We start from the raw sequence: 15,836 nt of genomic DNA, 5'->3' as shown, positions 1-15,836 counted from the left end.
AGATGATCTCACATTTGATGGTGTCAAAGGCTTTGATGAGGTTTATCATGTAGAGGCCTTTGTTTTGTTCCCGGCACTTTTTCTGCAGTTGTTTGGCCACAAAAATCATGCCGGGGGTGCTCCTGCCTTTCCTGAAGCCTCGCTGGGATTCTGGGAGGATGTTTTCAGATAAGTGCTCCGTGAGTAGATAGCGCATTAACCTGGCAATGACCTTCCTTCTGACTGAAAGGAGGGAGATGCCTCTGCTGTTACCACAAGCTGCTTTGTCACCCTTCTTGTCTGGTTCATGAATGGTGGGGATGTGTGTACAGGATGAGCAGGTTTGTTGGGTTGGTGTGGTTAAGGAGGTTTCCAAAGTGCTCTACCCATCTCTCCAAGATCCTCTGACGGACTTTGAAAAGTGTGTTTCCATGGGCAGACCTGACCGAGGCTTGTTTCTGCGGGCCGTAGAGGGCTTTAATGGCATCATAGAACCCTTGGGTGTTGTTTGCATCTGCTAGACTTTGGATCTCATCTGATTTTTTGACCCTGGGAGAGGGAGGATTGGAGAGTGGGGGAGTCTGGGTTGGACAGGAGTGCTTTGTGGGCTTGGCATTTGTTTTGTAGGAGTGTGTGAATGTCAGAAGCATTCTCATCAAACCAGTCTTGGCAACGCTTTTTGGTGTACCTGACTGATTCGGAGACTGCCTCGATGATGGCTGAGTGCAGCTCAGTCCATGTGGTGTTGGGGGCAGAATCCGAGAGGGTTGGGGGGAGTTTGGTGTAGAGACGGCATAAGTTGTTAATGGTGGCAGGGTTTTTGAGGGCATTACAGTTGTCTCTTATTCAGGGCCTTCCTTGGGTGGTGTGAGTGAATCTCAATTCGAAGCTTGGAATTGATCAACCGGTGGTCAGTCCAGCATGGCTCGGTTCACTAGTACCTGCTTTTGGTCGCACTGACGGAAGATAATGTAGTCTAGGAGGTGCGAGTGTTTGGAGCACACAAACAGACACACACACACACACTCCCGGCTGCAGCTGCCTTAACTCTGTCACCACTGTACTGCCATTATCCCATTATCTTGGGAATAGCACTCCGGCCCTGAAGGCCTCCTTCCCAGATGAACCCCATTCCAAGACCCCATTCCTAGATGGAAACTGAGTCTGTCCCTGGCTGTGTGGTAAACCTCTGAACCTAATTTCAAGACGTGAACCCTGTGTGTGGTGGGTGAGGTGTGTTTCCAGTTTGGGGTTAGGGTTAGCAGCAGGGTGAGGAGGGAAGATGTGAGGGACGGTTTTTATCAGCGTTGGGCAAAGCAAAGCCCACGGCAGATTAGAGACCAGGAAGTAACAAATTAGAGAGGTGGGAAAGAGGGCAGAGAGGTCAGTGTCTTATGTTATCTCTCACTCTCTCTGTCTTTCGCTTTCTGTCTCACACACACATTCTCTCTATTTAAAGTGATCAACGAATAGCCTTTCTTTAATTAAAATCAAATCACATTTTATTGGTCGCTTACACATATTTAGCAGATGTTATTGCGGGTGTAGCGAAATGCTTGTGTTCCTAGCTCTAACAGTGCAGTAATATCTAACAATACACACAAATAAAAAAAAAGTAAAAGAATGGAATTAAGAAATATAGAAATATTAGGTCCAGACTATAAATATATACAGTGGGGAGAACAAGTATTTGATACACTGCCGATTTTGCAGGTTTTCCTACTTACAAAGCATGTAGAGGTCTGTAATTTTTATCATAGGTACACTTCAACTGTGAGAGACGGAATCTAAAACAAAAATCCAGAAAATCACATTGTATGATTTTTAAGTAATTAATTTGCATTTTATTGCATGACATAAGTATTTGATCACCTACCAACCAGTAAGAATTCCGGCTCTCACAGACCTGTTAGTTTTTCTTTAAGAAGCCCTCCTGTTCTCCACTCATTACCAGTATTAACTGCACCTGTTTGAACTCGTTACCTGTATAAAAGACACCTGTCCACACACTCAATCAAACAGACTCCAACCTCTCCACAATGGCCAAGACCAGAGAGCTGTGTAAGGACATCAGGGATAAAATTGTAGACCTGCACAAGGCTGGGATGGGCTACATGACAATAGGCAAGCAGCTTGGTGAGAAGGCAACAACTGTTGGCGCAATTATTAGAAAATGGAAGAAGTTCAAGATGACGGTCAATCACCCTCGGTCTGGGGCTCCATGCAAGATCTCACCTCGTGGGGCATCAATGATCATGAGGAAGGTGAGGGATCAGCCCAGAACTACACGGCAGGACCTGGTCAATGACCTGAAGAGAGCTGGGACCACAGTCTCAAAGAAAACCATTAGTAACACACTACGCCGTCATGGATTAAAATCCTGCAGCGCATGCAAGGTCCCCCTGCTCAAGCCAGCGCATGTCCAGGCCCGTCTGAAGTTTCCAATGACCATCTGGATGATCCAGAGGAGGAATGGGAGAAGGTCATGTGGTCTGATGAGACAAAAATAGAGCTTTTTGGTCTAAACTCCACTCACGGTGTTTGGAGGAAGAAGAAGGATGAGTACAACCCCAAGAACACCATCCCAACCGTGAAGCATGGAGGTGGAAACATCATTCTTTGGGGATGCTTTTCTGCAAAGGGGACAGGACAACTGCACCGTATAGAGGGGAGGATGGATGGGGCCATGTATCGCGAGATCTTGGCCAACAACCTCCTTCCCTCAGTAAGAGCATTGAAGATGGGTCGTGGCTGGGTCTTCCAGCATGACAACGACCCGAAACACACAGCCAGGGCAACTAAGGAGTGGCTCCGTAAGAAGCATCTCAAGGTCCTGGGGTGGCCTAGCCAGTCTCCAGACCTGAACCCAATAGAAAATCTTTGGAGGGAGCTGAAAGTCTGTATTGCCCAGCGACAGCCCGAAACCTGAAGGATCTGGAGAAGGTCTGTATGGAGGAGTAGGCCAAAATCCCTGCTGCAGTGTGTGCAAACCTGGTCAAGACCTACAGGAAACGCATGATCTCTGTAATTGCAAACAAAGGTTTCTGTACCAAATATTAAGTTCTGCTTTTCTGATTAATCAAATACTTATGTCATGCAATAAAATGCAAATTAATTACTTAAAACTCATACAATGTGATTTTCTGGATTTTCACAGTTGAAGTGTACATATGATAAAAATTACAGACCTCTACATGCTTTGTAAGTAGGAAAACCTGCAAAATCAGCAGTGTATCAAATACTTGTTCTCCCCACTGTATATACATTACCAGTCAAAAGTTTGGACACACCTACTCATTTAAGGGTTTTTCTTTATTTTTACTATTTTCTACATTATAGAATAATAGTGAAGACATCAAAACTATAAAATAACACATATGGAATCATGTGGTAATCAAAAGTGTTAAACAAATCAACATATATTTGAGATTTGAAATTCTTTGCCTTGATGACAGCTTTTCACACTCTTGGCATTCTCTCAACCAGCTTCACCTGGAATGCTTTTCCAACAGTCTTGAAGGAGTTCCCACATATGCTGAGCACTTGTTGGCTGCTTTTCCTTCACTCTGCGGTCCAACTCATCCCAAACCATCTCAATTGGGTTGAGGTTGGGTGATTGTGGAGGTCAGGTCATCTGATGCAGCACTCCATCACGCTCCTTCATGGTCAAATAGCCCTTACACAGCCTGGAGCTGTATTGGGTCATTGTCCTGTTGAAAAACAAATGATAGTCCCACTAAGCCCAAACCAGATGGGATGGCGTATCGCTGCAGAATGCTGTGGTAGACATGCTGGTTAAGTGTGCCTTGAATTCTAAATAAATCACAGACAGTGTCACCAGCAAAGCACCCCCACACCATAACACCTCCTCCTCCATGCTTTACGGTGGGAAATACACATGCGGAGATCATCCGTTCACCCACACTGCGTCTCACAAAGACACGGCAGTTGGAACCAAAAATCTCAAATTTGGACTGTAGACCAAAGGACAAATTGCCACCGCTCTAATGTCCATTGCTTGTGTTTCTTGGCCCAAGCAAGTCTCTTCTTCTTATTGGTATCCTTTAGTAGTGGTTTCTTTGCAGCAATTCGGCCATGAAGGCCTGATTCACACAGTCTCCTCTCAACAGTTGATGTTGAGATGTGTCTGTTTCTTGAACTCTGTGAAGCATTTATTTGGGCTGCAATTTCTCAGGCTGGTAACTCTAATGGACTTATCCTCTGCAGCAGAGGTAACTCTGGGTCTTCCTTTCCTGTCGCGGTCCTCATGAGAGCCAGTTTCATCATAGCACTTGATGGTTTTTGCAACGGCACTTGAAGAAACTTTCAAAGTTCTTGAAATGTTCCGTATTGACTGACCTTCATGTCTTAAAGTAATGATGGACTGTCATTTCTCTTTACTTATTTGAGATATTCTTGCCATAATATGGACTTGGTCTTTTGCCAAATAGGGCTATCTTCTGTATACCACCCCTACCTTGTCACAATACAACTGATTGGCTCAAACGCATTAAGAAGGAAAGAAATTCCACAAATTAACTTTTAATAAGGCACCTGTTAATTGAAATGTATTCCAGGTGACTACCCCATGAAGCTGGTTGAGAGAATGCCAAGAGTGTGCAAAGCTGTCATCTCAGCAAAGGTGGCTACTTTAAAGAAACTCAAATATAAAATATATTTTGATTTGTTTAACACTTTTTTGATGGGATGTATAGACATTATGGACAGTATATGGATAGAATATGTAGTATATCTGAAGAATAGGTAGGATAGAATATATTATGTACAGCAATAGTTCAATAGGATAGGCTTTGACTAGAATACAGTATATACATATGTATGAAGTGGCTTAAACAGTATGTAAACATTATTAAAGTGACCAGTGTTCCGTTATTAAAGCGACCAGTGTTCCATGTCAATGTACATAGGCAGTAGCCTCTAAGGTGCAGGGTTGAGTAATAGGGTGGTAGCCGACTAGTGACAGTGAATAAAGTTCAGGGCAGGATACTGGGCATAGGCCGGCTAGCGGTGATTATTTAACAGTTTGATGGCCTGGAGATAGAAGCTGTTTTTCAGTCTTTCGGTCCCAGCTTTGATGCACCTGTAGTGACCTTGCCTTCTGGATGGTAGCGGGGTGAACAGGTCGTGGCTCGGGTTGCTGAGGTCCTTGATGATCTTTCTGGCCTTCCTGTGACACCGGGTGCTGTAGATGTCCTGGAGGGCAGGCAGGGTGCCCCCGGTGATGCGTTGAGCAGACCATCCCTGTGGTTACAGACGGTGCAGTTGCCGTACCAGGCGGTGATGCTCTCAATGGTGCATCTGTAAAAGTTTGTGAGGGTCTTAGGGGCCAAGACTAATTTATTCAGCCTCCTGTCTGTGTTGGTGGACCATTTCAGATTGTCAGTGATGTGTACGCCGAGGAACTTGAAGCTTTTCACCTTCTCCACTGCGGCCTCGTCGATGTGGATGGTGGCGTGCTCCCTCTGCTGTCTCCTGAAGTCCACGATCAGCTTTTTCGTTTTGTTGACATTGAGGGAGAGGTTATTTTCCTGGCACCACTCCGCCAGGGCCCTCACCTCTTTCCTGTAGGTTGTCTCGTCGTTGTTGGTAATCAGGCCTACCTCTGTTGTGTCATCTGCAAATTTGGTGATTGACTTGGAGATGTGCGTGGCCACATAGTCATGGGTGAACAGGGAGTACAGGAGGGGGCTGGGCACACACCCTTTTGGGGCCCCTGTGTTGAGGATCAGCGTAGTGGAGGTGCTGTTGCCTACCTTCACCGCCCGTTAGGAAGTCCAGGAACCAGTTGCACAGGGCGGGATTCAGACCCACGGCCCCAAGCTTAATGATGAGCTTGAAGGGTACTATGGTGTTGAAGGCTGAGCTGTAGTCAATGAACAGCATTCTTACATAGGTATTCCTCTTGTCCAGATGGGATAGGACAGTGTGCAGTGCTATGGCAATTGCGCCGTCCATGGATCTATTGGGGTGGTATGCAAATTGCAGTGGGTCTAGGGTGTCGGGTAAGGTGGAGGTGATATGATCCTTAACTACATTTACATGTATATTTTAGTCATTTAACAGACGCTCTTATACAGAGTGACTTACAGCTAGCCTCTCAAAGCACTTCATGATGACAGAAATGAGTACTATGGGGCGATAGTCATTTAGTTCAGTTACTTTTCTTGGGTACAGGAACAATGGTGGACATCTTGAAGCAACTGTAATCAGATAGTCACCAATAGTTGTAATACATGTAAAGGCTACCAATAAGTGGTGTTACTCACAACTCATTTACCATTGCTCCCATTACGCCAGACATCGACTACAAGTTATAACATCTTCCCAGATAAATCTACACATCCTTGCGTCTATTCTGCTATTTGTACCCACCATGCAAAGACGGAGGATGATGAGAAAATGTATTTCAGCGAAGGAAAGGAAGCGTAAACTGGGAAGAGGTATGTTTTTATGAGCCATCTGTCTTCACTCCCCAGGATACTACAGGCACCGCAGGGCCAGAGGTACACACACACACTGTCACACATGTCTCTTAGTGCAGTGATATAAACATGACTGACTGTAATGATGTTAGGAGGCTCCAGAGACAAAGATCCCTATTACTCACTGTCCACACACACACATACACACACACACACAATCATATACACGCACACACGCACACACACACGTAGAGACACACACAATGGAGGAGAGGCTTAGGGGCAAGGGTTTAGGTAATGCTTTCACAAGCCACACGAATGGCCCCCTGACACCCCCCATCTCCCTCTGTCATCCCCCTCTCTCATCACCCTCTGTCGCCCCTCTCCCGGCCCTCTGCTTTTAACACCTAGAAAAATAACCAGGAGAGTCTAGGATGGAGAATGAATGAGACAGGAGATGCCGGAGTCCATTACTCAAGTGTAGGCCTACGCACACACGGAGAGAGAGAGAATTATAATGTACCTCAGCACAACCCGTTCCCCCTCCCTTCTTTCCTCTGCTCTTGTCCTCTCCATAATGCATATGAATGGTCCCAGCAGGAATGAGCCACTAATTGAATCCAATTTAGCGTTCCACATGCCACTCTACACGTTCCGATGATTTCTGCTGCGTTTTCAGTTTCCCTTAATTTTTTGCGGAATAGAGGCGTTAGCGAGTGGAGCGATGTGTGACGGGGGTGTAGAGGAAGAGATAAATGCAATGATTCCTGTTTTTTCATCACTAATGTAATTTTATTAGTGCGCCAGGCACGCCCTAAACGTATCTGGTGTAAAATGTTTCAGGGGTAAATCAACATTTATATGGGATATTTTCCACCTATTGAACCTATTTATTTCATGGCCCTCGGTCCATTTCTAATACATTCTCACACACTCACACTGTTTGAGGACAACTCACAACAACAAACAGCCCTTTCCTGTTTACTGTGTTTGTGTCATCCTTGGGGAGAGACAGCCAGTACACCTTGTCCGGTTTGTTATGGCTGGGGCCGGCCAGGTCCTGCTGATGCTTGATGGAGTTTAATATTAATGTGTGGCAGGCTGATGATTACTAAGCTAGACGGTGTGAAGTCAGAAAGGCGACAGGGATGACCCACTCATTCATCATCTCCGTAACGTAACCCAATCTGGATCCTCCCACTGTCTTTAACCTTGGGCTCCTGTTCATGGGCCCATGCTCTGAGAGAGTGAGAGTGAGAGAGAGAGTGAGAGAGAGAGAGAGAGAGAGAGAGAGAGAGAGAGAGAGAGAGAGAGAGAGAGAGAGAGAGAGAGAGAGAGAGAGAGAGAGAGAGAGAGAGAGAGAGAGAGAGAGAGAGAGAGAGAGAGAGAGAGAGAGAGAGAGAGAGAGAGAGAGAGAGAGAGAGAGAGAGAGAGAGAGAGAGAGAGAGAGAGAGAGAGAGAGAGAGAGAGAGAGAGAGAGAGAGAGACCCTCTGTCCAACGCCAGAATCACTGTAACAACCTGATGGATGAACAAAATAGACTTTTATTTTATTTGGTCAAGGTCTGGCAGTTGCTCAACTCAAGGCCTCACTCAGCATGAATAAGTAAGGAACTGGGAGAATGGCCGTCATATCACCTTCCACCCTCTAAACGACGCTGAGATGAAGACGATGGTGTAATTTAGTCCCCCTGTATCACTGCATCACCCTATCACTCCCTCCTACCCCTGTTCTCCTCTCGTTTTTATTCATCTGGCTTGTCGTTATAAGCAGGTGCTGGACTGCCAGGCCACTTGGATTGTTAGACAGGCTGCATGCACATCGGTATATCATCATTACTAACAGTGCCCTGGAAAGCATGTATTTATGGCTGCCTGGGAGAAGGATGGAGAGAGTGAGGGAAAGGAGAAATGAAAGGTGAGGGGGGCAACGGAGGAGAAAGCATGCAACAATGGTTCTCTATTAGAGACAGAGACACATTAGATAGTTAGACAACAAGGATGGAGAGGGGCCTTGTTGTGTGGGTCTGGGGGTTTTACTTTAACTATTTTAACAAACAGCCAGAGAGGAAGGCAGAGACCGACATCTCTCCTTTTGCAGGTGGAGTGAACATCAAATGGAAATGTCACTCTAAATTGTGTATCATGTTTTTCATTATCATACGCTCACACCTTCACACGTCCATCCTCCCTCTTTTTCACGCTCCATCCTAACCCACTTCCCTCCCACCTCCTTCCCTTCATCCATCCTTCTTCCCTCCCACCTCCCTCCTCCCTCTCACTCTGTTATAAATCACGTCTGATCAATGACCTTTTCTGCCTGTTTGCCACTTGCCATGTTCAGCACGTGGGTCTAATGGGACTGTTTCATAGTTCATGTGTGATCCCTGCTGCCCGTCAGCAGAAATGATGCTTGGCACAAACACCACAGGGTAATGTCATCATAGAATGTTAATAGTAATATGCATTCTTCTTGTTCTAAATGCTCTTTCCTCACTGTTCTCCACAGGAATATCAAATTCAAATTCAGATTGCTTTATTGGCATGAAATACAATTTGTTGATATTGCCAAAGCAGTATAGTGGTACAGCATTTCGGTAAATACAGTACAATGCAATGAGAAAATGCAGTTCATTTCAGTAGTAATAATAATATTACATATAATCATGTATTACATTTACATTTACGTCATTTAGCAGACGCTCTTATCCAGAGCGACTTACAAATTGGTGCATTCACCTTATAGCCAGTGGGATAACCACTTTACAATTAGAAAAAAAAAATTGTGGGGTAAGGGGGGGGGGGGAGTTAGAAGGATTACTTTATCCTATCCCAGGTGTTCCTTAAAGAGGTGGGGTTTCAAATGTCTCCGGAAGGTGGTGAGTGACTCCGCTGTCCTGGCGTCGTGAGGGAGCTTGTTCCACCATTGGGGTGCCAGAGCAGCGAACAGTTTTGACTGGGCTGAGCGGGAACTGTGCTTCAGCAGAGGTAGGGGAGCCAGCAGGCCAGAGGTGGATGAACGCAATGCCCTCGTTTGGGTGTAGGGACTGATCAGAGCCTGAAGGTACGGAGGTGCCGTTCCCCTCACAGCTCCGTAGGCAAGCACCATGGTCTTGTAGCAGATGCGAGCTTCAACTGGAAGCCAGTGTAGTGTGCGGAGGAGCGGGGTGACGTGAGAGAACTTGGGAAGGTTGAACACCAGACGGGCTGCGGCATTCTGGATGAGTTGTAGGGGTTTAATGGCACAGGCAGGGAGCCCAGCCAACAGCGAGTTGCAGTAATCCAGACGGGAGATGACAAGTGCCTGGATTAGGACCTGTGCCGCTTCCTGTGTAAGGCAGGGTCGTACTCATTTGTATTCAGGTATAACACTACTGCATTGTGTAATCTTCGGTCGATACATTTAATTAAAAAAAATATTTATAAAAAACAAAAAAGAAAGAATGTCTAATAAATAAACAACAACATGTAAAGATTGACAGCCGTCCCATATAGATTGCAAAATAGTTGAGAAGAGATTTTTGACGTACCAATTCCATGGCATAGTGTTTATGCAAAACGACGCCGGATTCAAATTTAAATTATTATATAAAATTCTTGCAACCAATAGAATGTTATTTATATGGGGGATACAATCTTCCCAGCTCTGCAGATTTTGCTGCGAAGAGACAGAATCATTAGATCATTTGTTTTGGTACTGTCCATTTGTAGCTTGTTTTTGGACACAGGTCCACGAATGGCTAAAGGATTGCAATATTTATCTGGAGCTAACCCTGCAGATAGAATTACTGGGTGATCTGAAAAGTCATAGTCAATCGATCAATAATATAATAATACTTTTAGCAAAAATGTTTATTTTCAATTTACAATCTGTAGAAACAATGAGAATAAAAAGGTTCAGAACTTTTGTAAAACATCACAGTACAGTTTAAAAATATATGGCAAATAGAAATCCAATATGGATGGTGTTAAGAGATACAGTGAGGGAAAAAAGTATTTGATCCCCTGCTGATTTTGTACGTTTGCCCACTGACAAAGAAATGATTAGTCTATCATCTTAATGGTAGGTTTATTTGAACAGTGAGAGACAGAATAACAACAAAAAAATCCAGAAAAACGCATGTCAAAAATGTTATAAATTGATTTGCATTTTAATTAGGGAAATAAGTATTTGACCCCCTCTCAACCAGAAAGGTTTCTGGCTCCCAGGTGTCTTTTATACAGGTAACGAGTTGAGATTAGGAGCACACTCTTAAAGGGAGTGCTCCTAATCTCAGTTTGTTACCTGTATAAAAGACACCTGTCCACAGAAGCAATCAATCATTCAGATTCCAAACTCTCCACCATGGCCAAGACCAAAGAGCTCTCCAAGGATGTCAAGGACAAGATTGTAGACCTACACAAGGCTGGAATGGGCTACAAGACCATCGGTGACAACAGTTGGTGCGATTATTCGCAAATGGAAGAAACACAAAAGAACTGTCAATCTCCCTCAGCCTGGGGCTCCATGCAAGATCTCTCCTCGTGGAGTTGCAATGATCATGAGAACGGTGAGGAATCAGCCCAGAACAGAGCATATGAGCGGAGTGGAGCGGTGAGAATCTCAGCTCCTCGCTCATGGAGCTGTTCACCCCTCCGCTCCCCCCGCTCAAAGCCACATCAGGCCAGTCCGCTCATTATCGCTCAGCGCTCAACGCAGTTTGCATCGCGCTCCACTCAAATCGCCCCCCGCTCACTCCAAAAAAGGAACAAAATCTGCATGTATTTCACTTTTAGCTTAAACCACAGCCTTACTTTATCTCCCCGAATTTGTTGCATACAGACTCATCTCGGATTATCCATTCTGTCTTGAAACGGGGATCTAACACTGACGCTAAAATGAGATGTTAATCAGTATAGTATATTCCATAGCGAATTGACACGTTGTTTGCCAATGTTTCTGCAAAAGCAGCGATGCCCATTGGAAGTGCAGCGTGAGTGTAATCGGTGAGCAGGGATTTGATTTCTGTGACAGCAGGGAGGATCATCCCCAGGTTCCCCAGCTCCTTCTGCATTTTGTCTGTGAGGTCTGCTAGTGGTGTCAGCACACTGACAAGGTGCGTCAGCTGCCGTACTTGATTCAGGGTGATGTTAGCAACATTAGACTTGAGTTTGTTTTACCATAACGGGTATTTTTGGAACAACCGGATGAACGACTGAATCATCCGCAGCTGGCTGCTCCATCGAATGGCGCAGGCATTTGTGGGGCGGACACCTAATTGGTCGGTTTCCTCTGTGCTCTTGCGTACACTTTTCACCAGGTGCCCGACTTTCACTAACAGCCTATTAATGTTGTCGTGCTTGTTAACGGCGTTTTTGATCGCCAGCTGAAGCATGTGAATGGGGCATCTCAGATGTAAATTTGACAAAGTAAAGTACTAATTTATCATAGTTTCTTGGGGGGGTGTAGCCCGGTTGAGCTACGCTGGCGAAGTGTTGCATCCCTTCGCGTTCTCCTTTACTCAGCGGTTCATAGTCCATGAAAATCATTTTTAAAAATGCTACATCCAGCTCTCTTTTTCTCTCCCTTGTTATGGTTGGGCCTTTACGTGCAGTGAATAAACTTTTGAATTCCTCAACCCTTTTCTCTTGTTGCTGCTGCTGCTCCTCTCGCTCTATAAAATACAAATTCATGGACGACACAAATTAAATTAAACAAATGGATTCTGGGTCAGGCTTGAGCATGCTTCAGACTCGTGGTGTGAGCGAGCGAAATTGGAGCGGGACATAGGGCGACGCTCCGTCCTTTTAAAAATGCCGCTCTGCGCTCTGTCAAAATCCGTCCGCTCACGCTCCACGTTCGCTCCCGCTCTACTCCGCTCATATGCTCTGGCCCAGAACTACACGGAAGGATCTTGTCAATGATCTCAAGGCAGCTGGGACCATAGTCACCAAGAAAACAATTGGTAACACACTACGCCGTGAAGGACTGAAATCCTGCAGCGCCCGCAAGGTCCCCCTGCTCAAGAAAGCACATATACAGGGCCGTCTGAAGTTTGGCAATGAACATCTGAATGATTCAGAGGAGAACTGGGTGAAAGTGTTGTGGTCAGATGAGACCAAAATCGAGGTACTTGGCATCAACTCAACTCGCCGTGTTTGGAGGAGGAGGAATGCTGCCTATGACCCCAAGAACACCATCCCCACCGTCAAACATGGAGGTGGAAACATTATGCTTTGGGGGTGTTTTTCTGCTAAGGGTACAGGACAACTTCACCGCATCAAAGGGACGATGGACTGGGCCATGTACCGTCAAATCTTGGGTGAGAACCTCCTTCCCTCAGCCAGGGCATTGAAAATGGGTCGTGGATGGGTATTCCAGCATGACAATGACCCAAAACACACGGCCAAGGCAACAAAGGAGTGGCTCAAGAAGAAGCACATTAAGATCCTGGAGTGGCCTAGCCAGTGTCCAGACCTTAATCCCATAGAAAATCTGTGGAGGGAGCTGAAAGTTCGAGTTGCCAAACGTCTGGCTCAAAACCTTAATGACTTGGAGAAGATCTGCAAAGAGGAGTGGGACAAAATCCCTCCTGAGATGTGTGCAAATCTGGTGGCCAACTACAAGAAACGTCTGACCTCTGTGATTGCCAACAAGGGTTTTGCCACCAAGTACTAAGTCATGTTTTGCAGAGTGGTCAAATACTTATTTCCCTCATTAAAATGCAAATCAATTTATTAAATTTTTGACATGCGTTTTTCTGGATTTTTTTGTTGTTATTCTGTCTCTCACTGTTCAAATAAACCTACCAATAAAATTATAGACTGATCATGTCTTTGTCAGTGGGCAAACGTACAAAATCAGCAGGGGATCAAATACTTTTTTCCCTCACTGTATATACAGTGGGGGGAAAAAGTATTTAGTCAGCCACCAATTGTGCAAGTTCTCCCACTTAAAAAGATGATAGAGGCCTGTAATTTTCATCATAGGTACACGTCAACTATGACAGACTAAATGAGAAAAAATCCAGAAAATCACATTGTAGGATTTTTTATGAATTTATTTGCAAATTATGGTGGAAAATAATATTTGGTCAATAACAAAAGTTTCTCAATACTTTGATATATACCCTTTGTTGGCAATGACACAGGTCAAACGTTTTCTGTAAGTCTTCACAAGGTTTTCACACACTGTTGCTGGTATTTTGGCCCATTCCTCCATGCAGATCTCCTCTAGAGCAGTGATGTTTTGGGGCTGTCGCTGGGCAACACGGACTTTCAACTCCCTCCAAAGATTTTCTAAAGGGTTGAGATCTGGAGACTGGCTAGGCCACTCCAGGACCTTGAAATGCTTCTTACGAAGCCACTCGTTCTTTGCCCGGGCGGTGTGTTTGGGATCATTGTCATGCTGAAAGACCCAGCCACGTTTCATCTTCAATGCCCTTGCTGATGGAAGGAGGTTTTCACTCAAAATCTCACGATACATGGCCCCATTCATTCTTTCCTTTACACGGATCAGTCGTCCTGGTCCCTTTGCAGAAAAACAGCCCCAAAGCATGATGTTTCCACCCCCATGCTTCACAGTAGATATGGTGTTCTTTGGATGCAACTCAGCATTCTTTGTCCTCCAAACACGACGAGGTGAGTTTTTACCAAAAAGTTCTATTTTGGTTTCATCTGACCATATGACATTCTCCCAGTCCTCTCTGGATCATCCAAATGCACTCTAGCAAACTTCAGACGGGCCTGGACATGTACTGGCTTAAGCAGGGGGACACGTCTTGCACTGCAGGATTTGAGTCCCTGGCGGCGTAGTGTGTTACTGATGGTAGGCTTTGTTACTTTGGTCCCAGCTCTCTGCAGGTCATTCACTAGGTCCCCCCGTGTGGTTCTGGGATTTTTGCTCACCGTTCTTGTGATCATTTTGACCCCACGGGGTGAGATCTTGCGTGGAGCCCCAGATCGAGGGAGATTATCAGTGGTCTTGTATGTCTTCCATTTCCTAATAATTGCTCCCACAGTTGATTTCTTCAAACCAAGCTGCTTACCTATTGCAGATTCAGTCTTCCCAGCCTGGTGCAGGTCTACAATTTTGTTTCTGGTGTCCTTTGACAGCTCTTTGGTCTTGGCCATAGTGAAGTTTGGAGTGTGACTGTTTGAGGTTGTGGACAGGTGTCTTTTATACTGATAACAAGTTCAAACAGGTGCCATTAATACAGGTAACGAGTGGAGGACAGAGGAGCCTCTTAAAGAAGAAGTTACAGGTCTGTGAGAGCCAGAAATCTTGCTTGTTTGTAGGTGACCAAATACTTATTTTCCACCATAATTTGCAAATAAATTCATAAAAAATCCTACAATGTGATTTTCTGGATTTTTTTTCTCAATTTGTCTGTCATAGTTGACGTGTACCTATGATGAAAATTACAGGCCTCCGTCATCTTTTTAAGTGGGAGAACTTGCACAATTGGTGGCTGACTAAATACTTTTTTCCCCACTGTATATATATATATATATATATATATATATATGCATATACAGTGGAGAGAACAAGTATTTGATACACTGCCGATTTTGCAGGTTTTCCTACTTACAAAGCATGTAGAGGTCTGTAATGTTTATCATAGGTACACTTCAACTGTGAGAGATGGAATCTAAAACAAAAATCCAGAAAATCACATTGTGTGATTTTTAAGTAATTAATTTGCATTTTATTGCATGACATAAGTATTTGATCACCTACCAACCAGTAAGAATTCCAGCTCTCACAGACCTGTTAGTTTTTCTTTAAGAAGCCCTCCTGTTCTCCACTCATTACCTGTATTAACTGCACCTGTTTGAACTCGTTACCTGTATAAAAGACACCTGTCCACACACTCAATCAAACAGACTCCAACCTCTCCACAATGGCCAAGACCAGAGAGCTGTGTAAGGACATCAGGGATAAAATTGTAGACCTGCACAAGGCTGGGATGGGCTACAGGACAATAGGCAAGCAGCTTGGTGAGAAGGCAACAACTGTTGGCGCAATTATTAGAAAATGGAAGAAGTTCAAGATGACGGTCAATCAACCTCGGTCTGGGGCTCCATGCAAGATCTCACCTCGTGGGGCATCAATGATCATGAGGAAGGTGAGGGATCAGCCCAGAACTACACGGCAGGACCCGGTCAATGACCTGAAGAGAGCTGGGACCACAGTCTCAAAGAAAACCATTAGTAACACACTACACCGTCATGGATTAAAATCCTGCAGCGCACGCAAGGTCCCCCTGCTCAAGCCAGCGCATGTCCAGGCCCGTCTGAAGTTTGCCAATGACCATCTGGATGATCCAGAGGAGGAATGGGAGAAGGTCATGTGGTCTGATGAGACATAAATATAGTTTTTTGGTCTAAACTCCACTCGCCGTGTTTGGAGGAAGAAGAAGAATGAGTACAACCC

General features: G+C 45.0%; 1 protein-coding gene across 3 annotated transcripts in view; it reads left to right on the top strand.

Annotated features, from left to right (window-relative positions):
- The window catches only part of sema5a (sema domain, seven thrombospondin repeats (type 1 and type 1-like), transmembrane domain (TM) and short cytoplasmic domain, (semaphorin) 5A), a 192,829-nt gene that overhangs the window by 141,402 nt on the left and 35,591 nt on the right, over positions 1-15,836 (top strand). The window lies entirely within an intron of this gene.

Source organism: Coregonus lavaretus, assembly GCF_964263955.1.
Source record: "Coregonus lavaretus genome assembly, chromosome: 34".
In the NCBI taxonomy this organism is placed as follows: Eukaryota; Metazoa; Chordata; class Actinopteri; order Salmoniformes; family Salmonidae; genus Coregonus; species Coregonus lavaretus.
Note: the sequence above shows the minus strand (reverse complement) of the source record. Positions and strands in the feature narration are given on the sequence as shown.